This window comes from Salmo salar, chromosome 02 (genome assembly GCF_965601325.2).
Source record: "Salmo salar chromosome 02, fSalSal1, whole genome shotgun sequence".
NCBI classification, from domain to species: domain Eukaryota; kingdom Metazoa; phylum Chordata; class Actinopteri; order Salmoniformes; family Salmonidae; genus Salmo; species Salmo salar.
The window spans coordinates 70,065,558-70,079,205 of NC_138292.1; positions in this window are offsets into that span (position 1 = coordinate 70,065,558).

A 13,648-nucleotide genomic window follows, 5' to 3' on the forward strand; every position below is an offset into this window, starting at 1 on the left:
GAATATTTTCCTTGGTGCCCCGATCTCCTAGTTAATTACAATTAAACGATTAATCAGTTTAATCGCGTGATAATAATTGCAGGGAGTTAATTTATAAACATGTCTTCAGTTTAATGGTGACCCAAAGACACGACACCAGATAGACACCTGCAGACACACAGTATAGTGCCTCCCATGTACTCGCCTAAGATTGGACTTTTCTGTACCGCGTATCACGTGACTGTGTACAAAACTGCCAATGGTAGAAAACTCTGCCAGTGGTAGAAAATTCTGCCAGAGGTAGAAAACTCTGCCAGTGGTATACAGTGCATTCGTTAAGTATTCAGACCCCTTCACTTTTTCCACATTTTGTTACGTTACAGTCTTATTCTAAAATGTAATAAGTTTTCCCACTCATCAATCTACACACAATACCCCCTAATGACAAACCAAAAATAGTTTTTTTGACATTTTTGCAAATTTATTTACTTAAGTATTCAGACCCTTTGCAATGAGACTCGAAATTGAGCTCAGATGCATCCGGATTCCATTGATCATCCTTGAGACGTTTCTACAACTTGATTGGAGTCCACCTGTGGTAAATTCAATTGATTGGACATGATTTGGAAAGGCACACACCTGTCTATATAAGGTCCCACAGTTTACAGTGCATGTCAGAGCAAAAATCAAGCCATGAGGTCAAAGGAATTATCCATAGAGCTCTGAGACAGGATAGTGTCGAGGCACAGATCTGGGGAAAGGTAGCTGGAAGCTCCGGACCGTTGAACATCGCTGGAAGCTCCGGACCGTTGACCGTCGCTGGAAGCTCCGGACCGTTGACCGTCGCTGGAAGCTCTGGACTGTGAACCGTCGCTGGATGTTCCGGGCCGTAGACCGTCACTGGAGTCTCTGGACCGTGGACCGTCACTGGAGGCTCTGGACTGTGAACCGTCGCTGGAGGTTCCGGGCTGTACACACTCACTGGTGGACGAGTGCGGGGAGCCGGCACAGGACGTACCGGCTGGGGAGGCACCCTGGAGGCCTGGTGTGTGGAGCCGGCACAGGTGGCACCGGACTGAGGAGGCGCACTGGAGGCCTGGTGCGTGGAGCCGGCACAGGTGGCAACGGACTGATGACACGCTCTTCAGGGCGAGTGAGGGGAGCCGGCACAGGACGTACCGGGCTGGGAAGGCGCACTGGAGGCCTGATGCGTGGAGCTGGCACAGGTTTCACCGGACTGATGACACGCTCTTCAGGGCGAATACCGTTCAGAATACACCTAACCAACATCTCTCTCCGATCTCCCTCCTCCAACAACTCCATCGACTCACCAACTGTCTCTGGCTCTCTCCTCGGCTCGACCGACAGCCCCTTGTGCCCCCCCCAAAATAATCTTGGGGTTTCTGTGGCCGCGGACCCCGGTGTCGTCGCTGTCCTCCTATACTCCTTGGCGACTCCCGCCAAGGAAGGGTCTCGCATCCACCCATTATTTCCTCCCATGTCCAGCACTCCTCTACCTCCATGGTACGCGGCTTGGTCCTGTAGTGGTGGGATATTCTGTTACGTTCGTCGCATACATAATGAGCGGACCAAGGCGCAGCGTGAGTAGAGTTCCACATATTTATTAAAGTGAACCTTCAAAAAACAAAAAATAATAAAAAACGTGAAGTCTGTAGCGCACATAGCACTAAACAAAACCAAAACAGGTATAAATGATGGGTTATGAATTAACAGGTATAAATTATGGGTTATGGATTAACAGGTATAAATTATGGGTTATGAATTAACACATCCCCTGCAAGCCCAGGCATTTCAATACATTCAGGATTTCTTACGGTCCATGTGCAATGTATATGGTTATCTCTCTCCCTCTCCATCTCTTCTTTAGCAAGCAGCCATGTTGTTGTCATTCCACTAGGGACCTGTTTTCAGCATTTTAAGTCTCCAGTCAATAACCGGTGCACTGGAATTATCCCTCAACACATGTACTGCACTGGAATTATCCCTCTACACCCTTTACACATGTACTGCACTGGAATTATCCCCTTACACATGTACTGCACTGGAATTATCACATTGGCTGGCAGACACTTGCTGTTTTGTGTAATTGGTTACATTTCAGTCAAGTGTGCATAAGGGAGAGGTGGTGTCTGATGTCTGCAGGTCAATGCAGCTGAGAAATATGATCCTTGTAATTATTCTATGTGAATATTAGCAGTGGTAATGATTGTGAAATATTTTGTTCATTTCATGAGAACAACATGATAATGAATGATTTCTGAACAACCATTTTTTATTGAATGTCTATTAAGAATATCTTATCAACTTCATTTCACTTGGTGATGTTTCATTACAGAGAACATAACATCTATGACATTACAGTGGCAAGAAAAAGTATGTGAACCCTTTGGAATGACCTGGAATTCTGCATAAATTGGTCATCACATTTGATCTGATCTTCATCTAAGTGCTTAAAATAAGTGCTTAAAATAATAACACACAAATTATTGTATTTTTCTTGTCTATATTGAATACATTTTAACATTCACAGTGTAGGTTGGAAAAAGTATATGAACCCCCAGGCTAATGACTTCTCAAAAAGCTAATTGAGTACAATCAATGAGACAAGATTAGAGCTGCCTTGCCCTATAAAAAACACTCACAAAATTTGAGTTTGCTATTCACAAGAAGCAAAGTTCAGCACTGTTGCTACTCTCCCTAGGAGTGGCTATCCTGCGAAGATGACAGCAAGAGCACAGCGCAAAAGCTCAATGAGGTTAAGAAGAATCCTAGAGTGTCAGCTAAAGACTTACAGAAATCTCTGGAACATGCTAACATCTTTGTTGACGAGTCTACAATACGTAAAACACTAAACAAGAATGGTGTTCATGGGAGGACATCACGGAAGAAGCCACTGCTGTCCAAAAAAAACATTGCTGCACATCTGAAGTTTGCAAAAGTGCACCTGGATGTTCCACAGTGCTACTGGTAAAATATACTGTGGACAGATTAAACTACAGTTGAGTTGTTTGGAAGGAACACAGAAAAAAAGGCACAGCACACCAACATCAAAACCTCATCCCAACTGTAAGGTATGGTGGAGGGAGCATCGTGGTTTGGGGCTGCTTTGCTGCCTCAGGGCCTGGACAGCTTGCTATCATCTACGGAAAAATGAATTCCCAAGTTTATCAAGACATTTTGCAGGAGAATGTTAGGCTATCTGTCCGCCAATTGAAGCTCAACAGAATTTAGGTGATGCAACAGGACAACGACCCAAAACACAGAAGTAAATACGCCTTCTGGAGAGTCCTGACCTCAACCCGATTTGAGATGCTGTGGCATGACCTAAAGAGAGCAGTTCACACCAGACATCCCAAGAATATTGCTCAACTGAAACAGTTTTGTAAATAGGAATGGTCCAAAATTCCTCCTGACCATTGTGCAGGTTTGATCCGCAACTCAAGAAAATGTGTGGTTGTGGTTATTGCTGCCAAAATGGGTCAACCAGTTATTAAATCCAAGGGTTCACATACTTTTTCTTGCCACTGTAAGTAGCTGAATATGCTTATGGACTAACAGTCTAACAGTTTGAAGGACACAACTCCTGTTATTTTGGTTAAACAGTGAGAGACCAGTTGAGATTCATATTGGGGCTAAATGGCTAATGTAATGATGCATTAAGCCATGTATATAATAATATATACATGTATATATATACAGTTGAAGTCAGAAGTTTACAAACACCTTAGCCAAACACATTTTAAACTCAGTTGTTCATAATTCCTAACATTTAATCCTAGTAAAAATTCCCTGTTTTAGGTCAGTTAGGATCACCACTTTATTTTAAGAATGTGAAATGTCAGAATAATAGTTGAGAGAATGATTTATTTCAGCTTTTATTTCTATCATCAAATTCCCAGTGGGTCAGAAGTTTACATGCACTCAATTAGTATTTGGTAGCATTACATTTAAATTGTTTAACTTGGGTAAAACGTTTCGGGTAGCCTTCCACAAGCTTCCCACAGTCAGTTGGGTGAATTTTGGCCCATTTCTCCCGACAGAGCTGGTGTAACTGAGTCAGGTTTGTAGGCCTCCTTGCTCGCACACGCTTTTTCATTTCTGCCCACAAATTTTCTATAGGATTGAGGTCAGGGCTTTGTGATGGCCACTCCAATACCTTGACTTTGTTGTCCTTAAGCCATTTTGCCACAACTTTGAAAGTATGCTTGGGGTCATTGTCCATTTGGAAGACCCATTTGCGACCAAGCTTTAACTTCCTGACTGATGTCTTGAGATGTTGCTTCAATATATGTACATAGTTTTCCATCCTCATGATGCCATCTATTTTGTGAAGTGCACCAGTCCCTCCTGCAGCAAAGCACTCCCACAACATGATGCTGCCACCCCCGTGCTAAACGATTGGGATGGTGTTCTTCGGGCTTGCAAGCCTCCCCCTTTCTCCTCCAAACATAACAATGGTCTTTATGGCCAAACAGTTCTATATTTGTTTCATCAGACCAGAGGACATTTCTCCAAAAAGTACGATCTTTGTCCCCATGTGCAGTTGCAAACCGTAGTCTGGCTTTTTTATGGCGGTTTTGGAGCAGTGGCTTCTTCCTTGCTGAGCAGCCTTTCAGGTTATGTCGATATAGGACTCGTTTTACTGTGGACATAGATACTGTTGTACCCGTTTCCTCCAGCATCTTCACAAGGTCCTTTGCTGTTGTTCTGGGATTGATTTGCACTTTTCGCACCAAAGTACATTTATCTCTAGGAGACAGAACGCGTCTCCTTCCTGAGCGGTATGACGGCTGCGTGGTCCCATGGTGTTTATACTTGCGTACTATTGTTTGTACAGATGAACGTGGTACCTTCAGGCATTTGGAAATTGCTCCCAAGGATGAACCAGACTTGTGGAGGTCGACAATCTTTTTTCTGAGGTCTTGGTTGATTTCGTTTGATTTTCCCATGATGTCAAGCAAATAGGCACTGAGTTTGAAGGTAGGCCTTGAAATACATCCACAGGTACATCTCCAATTGACTCAGATCATGTCAATTAGCCTATCAGAAGCTTCTAAAGCCATGACATCATTTTCTGGAATTTTCCAAGCTGTTTAAAGGCACAGTCAACTTAGTGTATGTAAACTTCTGACCCACTGGAATTGTGATACAGTGAATTATAAGTGAAATAATCTGTCTGTAAACTATTTTTTGAAAAATTACTTGTGTCATGCACAAAGTAGATGTCCTAACCGACGTGTTAACAAGAAATTTGTGGAGTGGTTGAAAAACAAGTTTTAATGACTCCAACCTAAGTGTATGTAAACTTATGACTTCAACTGTATATACATTACCAGTCAAAAGTTTTATAACACCTACTCATTCAAGGGTTTTTCCTTATTTTTACTATTTTCTACATTGTACAATAATCGTGAAGACATCAAAACTATGAAGTAACACATATGGTTATCCTGAAGTAACCAAAAAAGTGTAAAGAAAAATCTAAATATATTTTAGATTCTTCAAGTAGCCACCCTTTGCCTTGATGACAGCTTTGCATACTCTTGGCATTCTCTCAACCAGCTTCACCTGGAATGCTTTTCCAACAGTCTTGAGGGAGTTCCCACATATGCTGAGCACTAGTTGGCTGCATTTCCTTCACTCTGCGGTCCGATTCATCCCAAACCATCTCATAGGCATAGTTGTGTTGTCTTCACAGTTAACTCTAATGAACTTATCTTCTGCAGCAGAGGTAACTCTGGGTCTTCCTTTCCTGTGGCAATCCTCATGAGAGCCAGCTTCATCATAGCGATGGATGGTTTTTGCAACTGCACTTGAAGAATCTTTCAAAGTTCTTGAAAGTTTCCGCATTGACTGACCTTCATGTGTTAAAGTAATGATGGACTGTCATTTCTTTTAGCTTATTTGAGCTGTTCTTGCCATAATATGGACTTGGTCTTTCAGCAAATAGGGCTATCTTCTGTATACCACCCCTACCTTGTCACAACACAACTGATTGGCTCAAATGCATTAAGAAAGAAAGAAATTCCGCAAATGAACATTTAACAAGGCACCCCTGTAAATTTAAATGCATTCCAGGTAACTACCTCGTGATAGATAGATGATAGGAGATAGAATGATGGTCAAAAGATAAAAGTCAAAGTCAAAATGAAAGTCAAAATAAAACATAATAAAAAGTACATTTGAATGACACTAAGTGGTAGTGTTTTTACAACTAATGCCCGTTTGCTTGAGGCTGATGCCGTGCAGGTGTATGTACACATGCATATACACACACTCTCATTCAAATAAACACATACAAGAACACACACATACATGTAATAGTGCCAGACATGCACACAAACATATACAGTTGGCATTGCTGTTATTGTCCTTGATGTCCTTTGTTTTAAATTTATTATTTTGTTGTATTATTTTTTTGCATTGCTGTTTGCTGTTTTCTTCTCTTTTCCTTTTTTCTCTTTAGTTCATTCTCTTGGTTGTTGGTGCATTGGGGGGTTCTTGGGGGTGGGGAATGGAATTAATTGTATTTTTTATTTTTCATTTTTCTTCCTGAGGGGGGACTGTGGGAGGGGTCTCGAATGGTTGAGGGACAGCTATTGGGGATCTTGGAGGGTTCGGGTTCACGTTTTTTGGCCTGGTGGTAGATTGGTCAACGTGCTCTTGAGCAGGGCATTGACCCTGGATGCTTCTGTGTGTTGCTCTGAATGGGAGTCTGTTGGATGACTGGTGTGATGTAGTTGTTGAGCGGCTTCACTGTAAGTATATTGAATGTTTAGAATATTCAATAAATAAAACATAAAAAAAACTAAAAAAACTTTTGCAAGCTTGAGATAGATATCGAGCTAGTGTGACCTTCCTGGTCCACAAGTCAGTGAGTCAACACAGGAAGGCGCAATGGATGGATAGTTCATTTATTTCCAAAGCTGCAATGATGGGACACACACAGTACGGATGAATGATCAGTAGTGACGGGATATAAATAGCACTCCCACAGCAATTCTCCATAAATCTGCCCGATAATATACTAACAAAAAACAATCGAAATGTCTATCAAAGTTATTGTGATCGTATAGCGGATTTAACAATTCCTAATAATTCTTAATTGACTATAATAAAAATAAATACATTGTTTCCATGTGTAATCTCATACTCACAACATCAGAATAAACTAACATCCATTTTAGTATTCAAAATATATCAAATTAACCTGAAAGAATGACTCAATGTCCCCCTCTGGTGGTGAAGAAGTATAATACACCTACACTAACAAAACCGGGCTAATAACTTGCTGGTGTTCATGAGTTTATAAAACATATACTTTTTACATTTGTCATAAATTACCTGCAATGACGGGACACACAGTATGGATGAATGATCAGTAGTCGACAGAGTAAAAATAGCACTCCTAAAGAAGATGCAGTGTGGATGAATGATCAGTAGTCGACAGGGTAAAAATAGCACTCCTAAAGAAGATGCAGTGTGGATGAATGATCAGTAGTCGACAGGGTAAAAATAGCACTCCTAAAAAAGATGCAGTGTGGATGAATGATCAGTAGTCGACAGGGTAAAAATAGCACTCCTAAAGAAGATGCAGTGTGGATGAATGATCAGTAGTCGACAGGGTAAAAATAGCACTCCTAAAGAAGATGCAGTGTGGATGAATGATAAGTAGTCGACAGGGTAAAAATAGCACTCCTAAAGAAGATGCAGTGTGGATGAATGATCAGTAGTCGACAGGGTAAAAATAGCACTCCTAAAGAAGATGCAGTGTGGTGTCAGGAAAACAACCTCTTACTCAACATCAACAAAACAAAGGAGATGATTGTGGACTTCAGGAAACAGCAGAGGGAACACCCCCTATCCACATCGAAGGGACAGCAGTGGAGAAGGTGGAAAGTTTTAAGTTCCTGGGAGTCCACATCACAGACAAACTGAAATGATCCACCCACACCGATATCGTGGTGAAGAAGGCGCAACAGCGCCTCTTCAACCACAGGAAACCCAAAACCCTGACAATCTTTTACAGATGCACAATCGAGAGCATCTGTATCACAGCCTGTGTACGGCAACTGCACCGCCCTCAACTGTAAGGCTCTCCTGACCCAATCACTGGACACTTTAATAAATGGATAGAACTTCACACACATTCACTGAACTTGAACATAAGCTACAACAATGTAAGTATAATACAAAAATCGAAAAAGCACTCTACAAACATTTTTAGATTACAATGTTCACTCACTGGTGTCCATAATGCAAACAGCACAACAATAAACACATCTATACACTGAGTCAATGAAATTTAACATTGGCTACATAACTGCAAGTATAATACGAAAGTCCCAAAAACATGCCTCTGTACAAAAGCTTTAACTCACAGCAAATTTTCTTTCCCCCTTGTCAGCCTGTTAAGGAAGAGTCATAGCATAGCTACTTCAGAGTAACCAGGAAGTAATTACCACTAGTAAACCAGTAGGCGGCGCAGTAACTCACTGCTCTCTGACATCTTGTCAATTATATCATCTTTGCCAAGTCCCATAATAATCTCCTTCTCTTTTGCCATCAAAAGGAACGCTTCAAGGTTCTCTTGAGTGAGGGAGGTTCTTAGGCGGTTCTTCACAAATTTCATGGTGGAGACGGTCCTCTCACAAGCCACCTGAGTGATGGATAGGGTGAGGAGGAACTTGTAGCACAAATCAATGATGTGATACGCATCCGTGAGCAGATTGTACTGAGACAGGAGAAGATCGCAGCATATCGGGCTGTTTTTACATGTGGAACAACCTCTGCTCACCAACTCCGCCCTTTCATCAGGATCCTCAAAGCCTTCCCCTGATACATCACTGGTGGCGGCGGCAGCCCTGCTGTTGTACTCCTCCAATGCTGACTGTTTCAGTCTTTCCCACTGTTGTGCAAGGCTGATCAGTTCAGCCTGCAATGCCTCAACAGTGGCGTGTTCATCAAATTCCAGTAAGCAATTTTGCTGAGCTCCTTCATGGTTGTCTTTGGAAGGCTCTTTTCTCTGATCTAAGGAAAAGGCTTGGGATTCATGCAGGAGACATCTGCACACAGCACTGTATTTGCTGCATAACGGTGGTGAATACTTTCAACAACAGTGTCCAGAACCACAATGTGGATCTTGATTTTGTAATCCATGTCGGTTCGTCTTCTGCCAACTCACCTGGTTTTCTCTTCTTTTTTGTTGTTGTTCTCTTCTCTGGGAGAGCAGTCTGAGCTTCGGCATCATAGTCCTGCTGCTCCTCCAGAATGCCATTGGCCCACTCAACAAAGTTGTCTGCTGCCCTCTTCACACCCTCAAAGTCTCGGGCACACTTTCTCAGGTTATCCTATGTTCCCATCACCAAGTGCTGTGCTGTTACTATATCCATGCCACTTGTTTACAAGTATTTAGAGAGAGGGGACGTCTGCTCAAAATTCCTGAGAAAAACCTGTAAGTATGCTGTAAGTATGTTTTCATATTTTAGGAGAGCATTCTTGTACCCTTGGTCGGATGGCAGGTTTTATGGCCACATCCTTTTCAATTCTTTCCATAGTGATGACCACATCCATGGAAAGTGCACAGTCAAAGCTTCCAAATACTTTCCTCAAGGCTTTGTCTTTGGCCCACCAGCCTGTTTCACCAATTACATCAAGCCGTCTGTGTCTCCTGTCCTCACTGGTTTCCTCCCATAGATTCATGCACTTGTTGGAATCTTTGAACGAACACTGCAATGTCATTCAGTAGTGAGAAAAGGGATTCACTTGCCACACCAACCCCAGTGGTGTCAGTTAGCCCAAGGTTGAGGACATGTGAGTAACACCATATGCGTACTTGGTTAGGAGACTCTCCTGTGAGCGACGCAGAGAAGCCCCTGTATTGTCCCTGCATATTAGCTGCTCTGTCTGTTGCATTACCAACACACTGTTTGATATCTATGTCCATCTTCTCAAGGGTCTGTTTCACCAGGTCCACAAAGTACTGTCCAGTCGATGACTCACAGTCAATGACCGCAATGAGTCTCTCGTGGACAACATCAGTGACATATCGCAGAACTACTGCACACTGGTCTTTGGATGTTAAATCTTGTGTTGTGTCCATTTGTATTGAGAACATCCCTGCCTTTCTCAACAGCAATTGTCTGCTGAATCAACATTCTGATGACTTCAATTACTTTATTTGCTGTTGTTTTGGACGTCATAGTTACCAAGGACCCTCTTCCTTTATTTCCCATCTGCTTCTTGCTCTTTCCAATGCAATCACCAACATGATCTTGTAGGCAGACATCATAGTTGCTTAGCAACAATATAAGCTCAAGAAACGTGTCATGATTGACGGCCATGTTTTCCAAGTTATATGCAGCTTCATGTCTGTGTCCTCTGTAGCTAAGCCCACATTTACCAATAACTTTAACTACATCAATCACACCTTCCATGACCTGCCTCCTCTTTCTGACCTGGTCTCGTTGAACTGACATTTGCTTATCACTCAGAGGGGTATGGTGTCTGCTTTGCTGGCTCTGAGGAAAAAGGCTTCTGCACTTTCTCTATGGGTCTTGCTTCTCTCGTGTTCCTGTACTTTCTAATGGGCATGTTTCCAGGCCTGCATGCCTCCTTTGACAAATGCACTATCACTGGCTGAAGGTTTTGCGAATGCAAGACATACTGAGCAGAACAAGGAGTGAGTTACTTCATTGTATGTCAGACGTTTTCTGTTTGTGCCATCTTTGGATTGGAATACATTGGGAATGACTCTTTGAGGGGTTTGTTTTGGCTGGTACTGAAAAAACAAGTAAAAATCCTTGGACTGAGGATGGGCAAAATAATCAAATGGATTTTCAGTGCTTTCGCTGTCCCTTTCTATTTTCCCTGTACTGGGCTCTAAATCTCTCCTTCTGCCCATCTGGTTGTTCTAAAGAATTGTAAGAACCGACGCCGGACAGGAGAAGCAGGTACGGGGAGTCAAACATTTATTCTGCAATGGACAAAGAACACGACAGGAACAGCGTCAGCACACGGATAAACAAGGCCATATGACAAACAATCCCGAAGCAGGGAACAGAGCTAGGAAACAGACAGTTATAGGGAAGGAAATTACACAAGTAATTGAGTCTACGTGAGTCCAATGAGCGCTGATGCGCGTGACGGGGAAAGTCAGGTGTGCGTACTGAAAGTGGCTTGAGTGCGTAATGTTGGGGAGAGCAGGAGCACGCATGACAAGAATGAGATTAACATTGTAAATAACCTAAATTTAAAAGTGTATTACTTGTGCAGTCATCGATTGTATGCCCCCCCATTTACAGTCCTACTGATAATCTCATAAATAAAGTACATATTCATCTAAAATCATAGCCTACATGTTTAGGTTTGTGCTCTTAAGTTGTACCTGAAGGTTCCTGCTCTGAGTCTGACTCTGTACTGACCACCATCTCCAGTTCTGCAGGAGCACCTGAAGCTCTAGTGCTGCTGCTGCTTCCTTCCCCACCTTTACAAAGAAAATACTCTATTATCATACTCACTATCATTACTGTATCAGTAGGCTACATTAATACAGCTCTGGAAAAAAATTGAGTGGTCTCTTAGTGTGGTCTCTTAATTTTTCCCCAGAGCTGTATATTATTGTAGTAACTTGTAATGCTGGTACTAATGGTGCTAATGATCTTTGTCATTTCCTGTGCTGTGTCACACAGGCTACTGTGTTAAGTTCATGGACGTATTATGGTTACGTTACTGTAGCCTGTTTTGCTGTATGTGCACTTTCCCCAGCTTATGTGGCATGAGTCATGACCGAATCCTGGCAAGTCCTTAGTCTAGGTTTACTATTAGTTGAAACATATTGCCTTCAATGTCATATTATGATCGCTATGTTGCCCTCATTGCTATGATATAATTCCTCCACAAAGATATAAGACGTGCAAACTGTTTAGCCTACCGGCCGTCGTGTCACTATTATTAGCTAGGCTACTTAGCTAGCCACGCTGGGTGTCGTGTGTCAGTGTGTGTGTTTTAGCTAGTGTTTTTGACTGACCTGGTCCCTTACTGGCAAAAATGTCGCTTATTTTGCAGAATTTAGCTGCATCTGTGGCAAGGGCCTTTCTCTTTTTTTATTCTCTCCCTCTCTGCTCCATCTTTCCTTTTCTGACCGTCCATTTCGCCTTGCGACTTGTCCAAAATGTTATCGGTAACAGAAAAAACAAAACAGAGATGCTTGTTCTAGGTCCCAAGAAACAAAGAGATCTTCTGTTGAATCTGACAATTAATCTGGATGTACAGTCAGTCGTCTCAAATAAAACTGTGAAGGACCTCGGCGTTACTCTGGACCCTGATCTCTCTTTTGAAGAACATATCAAGACTGTTTCAAGGACAGCTTTTTTCCATCTACGTAACATTGCAAAAATCTGAAACTTTCTGTCCAAAAATGAGGCAGGAAAATTAATCCATGCTTTTGTTACTTCTAGGCTGGACTACTGCAATGCTCTACTTTCCGGCTACCCGGATAAAGCACTAAATAAACTTCAGTTAGTGCTAAATACTGCTGCTAGAATCCTGACTAGAACCAAAAAATGTGATCATATTACTCCAGTGCTAGCCCCCCTACACTGGCTTCCTGTTAAGGCAAGGGCTGATTTCAAGGTTTTACTGCTAACCTACAAAGCATTACATGGGCTTGCTCCTACCCATCTTTCCGATTTGGTCCTGCCGTACATACCTACACGTACGCTACGGTCACAAGACGCAGGCCTCCTAATTGTCCCTAGAATTTCTAAGCAAACGGCTGGAGGTAGGGCTTTCTCCTATAGAGCTCCATTTTTATGGAATGGTCTGCCAACCCATGTGAGAGACGCAGACTCTGTCACAAAAAGAGCCGTGTTGAATAGACCAAACTGCAGCGGGAATATGGATGCTCATGTTTTAATTCAAAAAAGGAGTAACGCATCCACTGGAAAACAATATACACGACAGGACCAGTTTTGCAGGCACACAACACGCAGTGCAAAAACAACTACCCACGAAAACCAAACAAACACACACCTACTTATGGGACTCCCAATCAGAGGCAACTAGAAACACCTGCCTCCAATTGAGAGTCCAGCACCCAAAACTACACATAGAAAAACAAACCTAGAACCTATACCAAACTAATACACCCCACTACACCACACACAAAACCCCATAATACAAAACAAATATACCTCTGCCACGTCCTGACCAAATATAATAGAAATAATACCTAAATATTGGTCAGGACGTGACAGACTCAGTCTCAACCTTTAAGTCTTTACTGAAGACTTATCTCTTCAGTAGGTCCTATGATTAAGTATAGTCTGGCCCAGGAGTGTGAAGGTGAACGGAAAGGCTGGAGCAACGAACCGCCCTTGATGTCTCTTTCTTGCCGGTTCCCCTCTCTCCACTGGGATTCTCTGCCTCTAACCCTATTACAGGGGCTGAGTCACTGGCGTACTGGTGTTCTTCCATGCCATCCATGGGAGGGGTGCGTCACTTGAGTGGACTGAGTCACTGACGTGGTCTTCCTGTCTGGGTTGGCGCCCCCCCCCCCCTTGGGTTGTGTCGTGGCGGAGATCTTTGTGGGCTATACTCGGCCTTGTCTTAGGACGGTAAGTTGGTGGTTGGAGACATCCCTCTAGTG